This window comes from Malania oleifera, chromosome 12 (assembly GCF_029873635.1).
Source record: "Malania oleifera isolate guangnan ecotype guangnan chromosome 12, ASM2987363v1, whole genome shotgun sequence".
In the NCBI taxonomy this organism is placed as follows: Eukaryota; Viridiplantae; Streptophyta; class Magnoliopsida; order Santalales; family Ximeniaceae; genus Malania; species Malania oleifera.
In genome coordinates, this window is record NC_080428.1 from 39,216,624 (window position 1) to 39,224,833 (window position 8,210).

Here is an 8,210-nt window from a genome sequence, read left to right on the forward strand (position 1 = left end):
TATGGAGCAGGTATTAATCTTTCATTTCATGTGCATTTCTAATTTTCTTATTCTTTCTTCTGCTCTTCTTCAATTTTTGTCTTTTCTCAATTAATTAGGACAATGATTACGGTTGTCTTCATACCACCAATAAGAATTAAGCTCGAACAATAGTCCATGAATTAAGTCTATTTCTAAGGGTGGCTCAGCCTTCACATCTTGAGTAGGCTACAAGACCTAAGTTTCTATCTCCCCACTAGATGTCACCTCTAGGCTAGCAAGTCAAAAACCTAGACTAGTGTAAAAAGAATATACAAAAAAAATTGAGTTTCATGAGCTCTAAGCTGACGTCAAAAACTCAAAAGGACGATAAATGGCTCAACAATACCTCACAAGGTGTCATAATCGTCATGGGTGTTCTCTCAATGCTCATAAGGAACCCTAAGTGCTACAAGTCACGTGAACGTGTATTTTCAGCCTCACAAAATACCATGTAAATACAAAAGTTTATATAACCCAATTAACACAAGTATACTACCAATCAATTCTTCATGGAGTTACAAAATCATATAAAGAGAAACTACATATAATTGACTCAAGTGTGTAATTCTTAGGTTATATGTAAGTATGTGAAAGGAATAAGTCAGTGTTAATCATGGCATAAGTTAGTGTAATTCCTCAATACTCTTTCTTTCTGTTGACTCTACGAGTTCAATCCTATTTTGATAATGACAAATCACTTAGTATTTGATATGTGCATTGAGTTTGTGAACATGACCTATATTAAGCATGCACGGAAAGATAACGAGTCATGGAAGCCATATAGTAAAGCTGACACATCTTGGCAAGATCCATGGAACTCAAATAGTACGAGAATCAAGATGCAAGCGGCAAAGTTCAAGAACATCTTGGGAATGGGTATTTAGAACTCATGTACTTACATTTTCATATAATTTAATTTGAGGCTCAACATAACTTAGAATGATTTTAGGATTTATGCATTTCATATACATCATTAGGGGACTTTCATGGACTTAGAAATATTCTTAAAACCTTGGAAAGTACCTTTGTAAAAGAGCCAAGAAAGAAAGTAAAATAGATTTTTAAATTAGAAAAGGAAAATTAAGAAAAAGGGGACTTTAGTAGCCTAAACTCACCCTCAGTAGCCTGAAGAATTTCTTCAAGAGCCTGAAGATTAAGTTCGGTAGCCTGAAGATTTAATGGGAAAACACAGCAAGTTGGCCGAGGTACTTCAGTCACCTAACCCTGGAACCTCAGGCGCCTGAACCACTTCAGGAGTCTGACCCTATCCTTAGGCGCCTGACCCTACAGCTCAACTTGATTTTTTCAAAGGCTTAAAAGACTTTAGTCGCCTGGGCTTTCACCCTCAGGCGCCTAAACCTGCGAGAAATTTAAAAACTTGTTTTTTATTAAAAGAACTCACGAGCTATTTCATTGATCCAATGGCTGAGATCAATCCTAAGGGTTAGACACTATATATACTGAATATGTAAACCCTAGAACGAAGTGAAGACACACAACAAGAGAAGAACACACCTTATTCCAAGAATATAGAGAAACTTGAGCTGATTGTCTGCACTTCATTCTACTTTCATCTTCTTTGGGCAAATCTACTCCAAAAATCACAGGGCATTCATTCATTCAACTATATTTCAATCTAGTATTAAGGTTTGATCATTCAAGTTATTATTCCCAAGAACTTCTCATCCCATTACGTGTTCTTGATTAACTTTAGAAAAGTTTGATCTTGTGTGCGTTCATACATATAAAAAAATTCTTTTTGAAAAGATCATTACTTGAGAAAGTTGTTTAACTATTAATTGATTGTTTTTTGACTCAAGAGTATATATATAGTTTTCATAGAGCATATTATTGAAAAATCTATTTTTTATTAGGTATTAAAAGGTTAATCTTGAAATTGCTTATACATATACGTATTTTTTAAACAAGATCATTACTTGATTAAGGTTGTGTGATTGATTGAATGGTTTGATTCAAGTGTGTATTAAGATAAAAGATTTATATTTTAGATATATTAAAACACTTGAATATATATATCCTTAATATTCAAAAATATCTATTTTATTAAGGGATATCTTGTTTGGAAAATCTTATACTCAAGATTTTGTTCTTTAAATTACATATCATATACATTTACATATTACAAAGATCGAGTTGGGATTAAATATTTGATAGAAAGCTTTTTAATATATATTGATAAAATATTCAAGATAAGGTTTTTATCAAGTTCACATTAGATATATGTGTGCATCTTTACAAAAAGAACTAGAACCCTAGTATACTCCAAAGCATTTTAAATATATCATACATGGGAGTTTTGATTAAAGAGGGTTTGTGTGTTGAAGCATATCATACATAAAACGATTGTATCATTTTCATACATTCATGAGCTTCAATTTTAATCATATGTTAATGTGCTAGGAAATTGAATTGTACTCACAAGCTTTTGTTAGAAGCATTGTTTTGAGTGTTATTTTTCAAATTCTATTGTATACATGGTTCGGTGTGTGAACCGGTGTGTGAGGAGAGAGTTGTATCTCTTGTAAGCAACGGAGTAGGAGGGAGTTGTGCCTCTTGTAAGCAGCGGATTGTAAGGGAAGCTCCGTCCCAATTTAAGGAGGGGGGATTTAGTGAAATCCTTGAGTGGTTGCTCAAGGCGAGGACGTAGGCCAAGTCGGCTGAACCTCGTAAAAACCGTGTTTGTCTTCTCTCTTCCCTTTACTCTTTATTTTCAGCACTGCATTTAAATTGTGTATATTGCATGTATAGGTTAGATAGCCTTACACATAAGTAATTGAGTAACAAGAATTCATTGGTAAATATATAAGAAGGGTTTAAGCGGTAAATAAGTGTTAAAGAATTTTTTAAATACCCAATTCACCCCCCCCCCTCTTGGGATTATACCTGAATCAACACTTTCTTTCTTTTTTTTATTAATTAATACAAAACCCAGCAAGTAGACGTGCACAGTGTCACATGCAAATTCTCATCCCCCCAACTAAAGTGGAACATTGTCCTTAATGTGAAAGCAGAGGGGAAATAGAAAAATTTTGCACGAGTGAATAAACTAATAGAAGAAAAAATACAGAAAATCACTACTAACTAATGCGAAAGAAAAAGAAAAGAAAGATGCGACTAAGAAAAAATAAAACGAAAAGAAAAAAATGAAAAAGAAAAACAGTAAAATAGAAAGGTTAGAGGACTCCCCTAAGGTCTTGCAGAAGCAAGACCTCTTTATTTGGATCGAAGGGGATCGTGAGAGGCTTGAGCTGCTGCTCATTGACCATTAAACCGTTATCATTTGTTGGATCCACAAGTTCTACTATGCCGTGGTAATGAACGTGTTTGACGATGTATGAGCCACCCATCTGGGACCTCAGTTTCTAGGGAAATAGATGTAATCTAGAGTTGTAGAGAAGATCTTGCTAATTCAGGAAAAGTTATCCTTGATTGTATGCAGCAACTTAATCCGCTTCTTCACTATGCGAGTCTTGTCATAAACTTTCCTCTTGGGTTCTTTAAGCTCACACACCTGAAACTTTCTCAAACCTATGGCATTATCAAGTGAAAATTTAATCTCTTTATAACCCATAATGCATAATGCTGAATCTTAACAAGTACATAACATGTCTTACTGTAAATCAACTTGTAGGGAGTCATCCCTAAATTTTTCTTGAATGCAATTTAGTAGGCTCAGAGTGCATTAACTAGTTCCTCAAACCAGGTGTTTCGATTAGGATAGCTCGTCTTCTCAAGTATGATCATGATCTCTGCAAAGAACTGACGCTTATCCCGCGTTATCCCATGTTCTGGCATTCGATCGGTGGCAAGGTAGTTCACTATTAAATCAAACCAAGGGTCGCATGACATGTTAGTAGTAGGATAGATGATGTCTAACATCTTTAGAACTTCTTTCTTTATCACATACGTCATGATTGGGTTCGGTCTCCATCGAGCATCACGAACTGGTATTGCATCTATGTCTGTGGACTACCCCTCTAATTCTAGTAACTCTCTAATTAAGGGAACTTTTTCATCAAATACGTCAGGTTGCTTGGGAGCTTCATTCTCAAATGTACCATCAGAGCCAAATGCTAACAACAGTTCTAACATATCTAGGTCATCTTCCACATCTACTGTGTGTACCTCTGAATCATCACACCCAAGTGGCGTCTTATTAAACACGTTCATCTCCAGTGTCATGTTTCCGAACATGAGCTTAAGTACTTTGCTTCGACAACTAATCAAGGCCTTAGAAGTAGTAAGGAATGGTCGCCCAAGAATAATAGGTGCCTAGTAGATGTTGGAGACAGGCTGCTGAATATCCAAAACCACAAAATCTACTAGATAATAAAATTTGTCACCTTGTACTAACACATCTTCAATAACGCCTCGTGGAGCTTTCAGTGATCTATCTATCAACTATAGCATTATAGGTGTTTTCTTCAGAATCACCTAAACCCAACTGCTCGTATATTGAAAATGAGTGCAAGTTCACACTACTCCCCAAATCAAGTAAGGCTCTCCTAATACGAGATTTACCAATCATAATAGAAATAGTGGGGGAACCAGGATCTCTGAGCTTCTTAGGGGTATGACTCAATATCAACGCACTAACTTGCTCGGTCAAGAAAGCCTTTTTCTTCACGTTCAGTTTCCTTTTCACTGTGCATAGATCCTTTAGAAATTTTGCATAGGCAGGAACTTGCTATATGGCATCCAAAAGTGGAATGTTGATCTTCACCTATTTGAATATTTCTTGAATCTCAGTGTGATACTTATTCTTCTGACCAGATGTCAATCTCTGAGGGTAGGGTACCACAGGTTGATACTCCTTAACAATCTCATCCTCCTTATTATCTAACTTCTTTGAATCTGAGCTCGCTTCATCTGATTTTTCATTTCCCTCATCTGTATCGGTTGTCACTTCAGGAGTTGGAGTAACTGTTTGTTAATCAGTGGGTATTTTAGGATGGGAAACTTCTTTTCTACTCCTAAAGGTAATAACTGCCTTAGCTGTTTCAATAGAATCCCTTGAAACAGTATGCACTAGTTGCTGTTGTTGTCGATATACCTGGAGATTAGGTTGCGATTATGGGAAATTCCTCTTTTTCTAAGATATTTAGTTGTGTACTTATCTTATTCATGGTGTCTCTCAGTTCACTGAAGGCTTGATTATTATGATTATTGGTCGGGACGTGAAGCTACATGAATTGTTGAAACATGTTCGCCATCTGTGTCATATTGTCATCAAAAGATTTCTTTGATGGGATAGGAGCTAAGTTTGGTTGAAATCCCGAAGGTGCGTAGTTCTGAGAAATTTGTTGTGGTTGATACTGCTGTTGAGGAGCTGCAACTGGGTGATATAGCGGCTGCGGAGGTGATACATAAGATTGAGGAACTTGCTGATACTGTGAGGATAATGGAACAAACTTATCATTCCTCCATGATAGGTTCGGGTGATTCCTCCATTCGAGATTATAAGTGTTCGAGAATGTTGATTCTGAGATCTGTTGACCCAATTCACTGATTGTACTCAATCAAATCTACTCTCCTGCCAAACTAGTAGTAAACGACAAGCCTAAATTCTGTGGTCTGAGGTCTCACAGATAGAGCAATCATCAGCTTTCACTTTTTCTAATTCCATAACCTCTAGTTTCTTAGACAACACAGCAACAAAAGCCTATATACTAGTTTCCTCTTTAACCTCGTATTTGCCTCCACCACTGATCGCTCTAAGAGGTTATGCTGCCATTGGTGCCCATTCATGACGTGTGTTCCATTTTTGGGCACTCTCAGCTAAATAATCGAAAAAATATAGAGTCTCATCCGATTCCTTACTGAAAAACTCCCCATTGCACATGGTTTGGACAAATTGTTTACATTCAAGGGTTTAAAGTAGTATAAAAATAATTCACTAACCTCCAAGATTCAAATCCGTGGTGTGGACATATATTCATCAGGTCCTTGAATCTCTCCCTGCAAGCTTGGAATGTCTCGTCACCTCTCTGCATGAACTAACTGATCTGCTCCTGCAGGTATTGAGTTCTTTGAAAAGGAAAGAACTCATGTAAGAACTCACGCTGCATTTCAGCCCAACTAGTAATAGAGTTAGGTCATAGAGAATTAAACCATATGTTTGTCTTATATTTAAAAGAAAAAGGAAACAGACGAAGTTTGCTATACTCATCGGTTCTAGCCCTATTAATGAAAGTGGTACAAACCATCTCAAAATCAGTCAAATGTTGGTATGGACTCTCAGAATCCATCCTGTGAAACTGGGGTATTACAGATAACATACCATAGTTAATAGTGAAGTTCGATGCATCTTGTGGTACACAATACAGGAAAGTGTAGATGTGCGTGTAGGCCATAGAAAATCCTGAAGTGTACGTGGTGCAGGTGTAGCCATAACTTCCTCAAAGAATTCTTCAAACAAATTACTCAAATCAATTTCAGAATCACTCATAAAAGTAACAGGAGAATAATCAGATTATGTGCTCTTTGTATCACTACTGGTGCTAAGTGAAATTTTGGACAGTCTATATGAATTATCTCAGAACCATGACATCAATCATCAATGCAAATAATAGAAATTCACCAACACAACAGCAAACAAGCATGATCGATTTTTTTTTTCAAATTTTTCAATTTTTTATTTTTTTATTTTTTTCATTTAATGAAAAATCAAAAATAATTGGAAAAACACAAATTTTGAAATTAAAACTAGCACTCCCCAACAACGGCGCCAAAAACTTGACTCACTCAAAAAATAAGCAATTCGGAAGCTATCCCTAGTACAGAAGTTCTGTCGTATAATATTTAGCCCAAGAACCAAATTGTCTCCTTAGGAAATGTAGTTTAACTCCAAATTTTATGTAATTCCAATCAGAAAATAAGAAACAAAAGGGCACTGAACATAGTTCAGATTCGAGTTTTCTGAATTATTTTAGGTTTTCTTTTTACGAACTAAAGTAACGTGCAATTTAAACTATTAATCCTAACATGAACTAAATTTAACAATGAGAAACGGAAATCCTACGTTAAAAACTGAACAAGAATTGAAACACGCTTTGAACTTCGAGATAAAAACTACAGACGATAACTTTCCTACTTAATTTAAGCATTCAATTGAAAATAAACTCATTCAAACACGAATTCAACAATAACCAAATTTCTAATGCAATTAAGAATTTAAACCAAATTAGAACTTTAACAACTAAAAAAATACTAAGTATGATAACAAAATTCAGTTTTTAATTAAATAAGCTTGATTCTAAATAGAACCCGACAAATTTTAATTTTTAAGAAGAAAACTAATTTAAGTCCTAAAGGAGATATATTTTTTATTTTTGTATTATTCCTTCTTTTCTTTCTTTTTCTCAAGGAACCAAATCAAACTTTAATCAAACAAAATAATAACTCAAGCAAAAATTGAACCTTAATCACATAATAATTAAAATAAGAAGATAAAGAGAATAAATAGACCTTAATAATATTACCCAGACAAGAGTACAAATTAAAACTTTAATTAAAATTCATTAAAAACATAAAAATTATTCAATGATTAAAAAAAAACTTAGAACAAAAAAAATTTAAATGAAAAGAGAAGTAAAAAAAGAGAGAAGGAAAGAAGAAAAAAGGAAGAGTAGCAGGTCATAGCAGCAATGGAGCCTTCTCGGTGGCTGCTTACAGCAAGGAGCAGCAGTAGTTGGCTTGGGAAAGCTCGGTGGCTAGTTGCAGCAAGGAGTAGCAGTAGCAATGGAGCCTTCTCGGTGGCTGGTTGCAGCAAGGAGCAGTAGCGATGGAGCAGGGGAAGCTCGGCAACACGTAGCAGCAGGGACGAAGGAGCAGGAGAGCAACTGTCATGGAAGTTTGGCAACAGCAGGTAGTAGGAACTCGAAGAAGAAGAAGATGAAGAAGTAGGCTTCTCGAGAGTAGCAGGCCGTGGGTGGATCTCAAGTTCAGCAAGGAGGCTCGGGTGCAGCAAGACAAAAGAGGGAGGAGGAGCTCGGCTGGTAGCAGCAGGCTGGAAAAGGGAGAGAAAGGAGAGTGAAATAGAAGAGGGAAGGGGAGTGGGAGAGGGAGAAGAGCCAAGAGGGAGAGAGAAAGGAAAGAGAGAAGGAGGAGGGGGCTGAGGGAGAGGAAGGAAGAAGAAGAGAGGGGCCCAGGTTGTTTGGAAGAATATA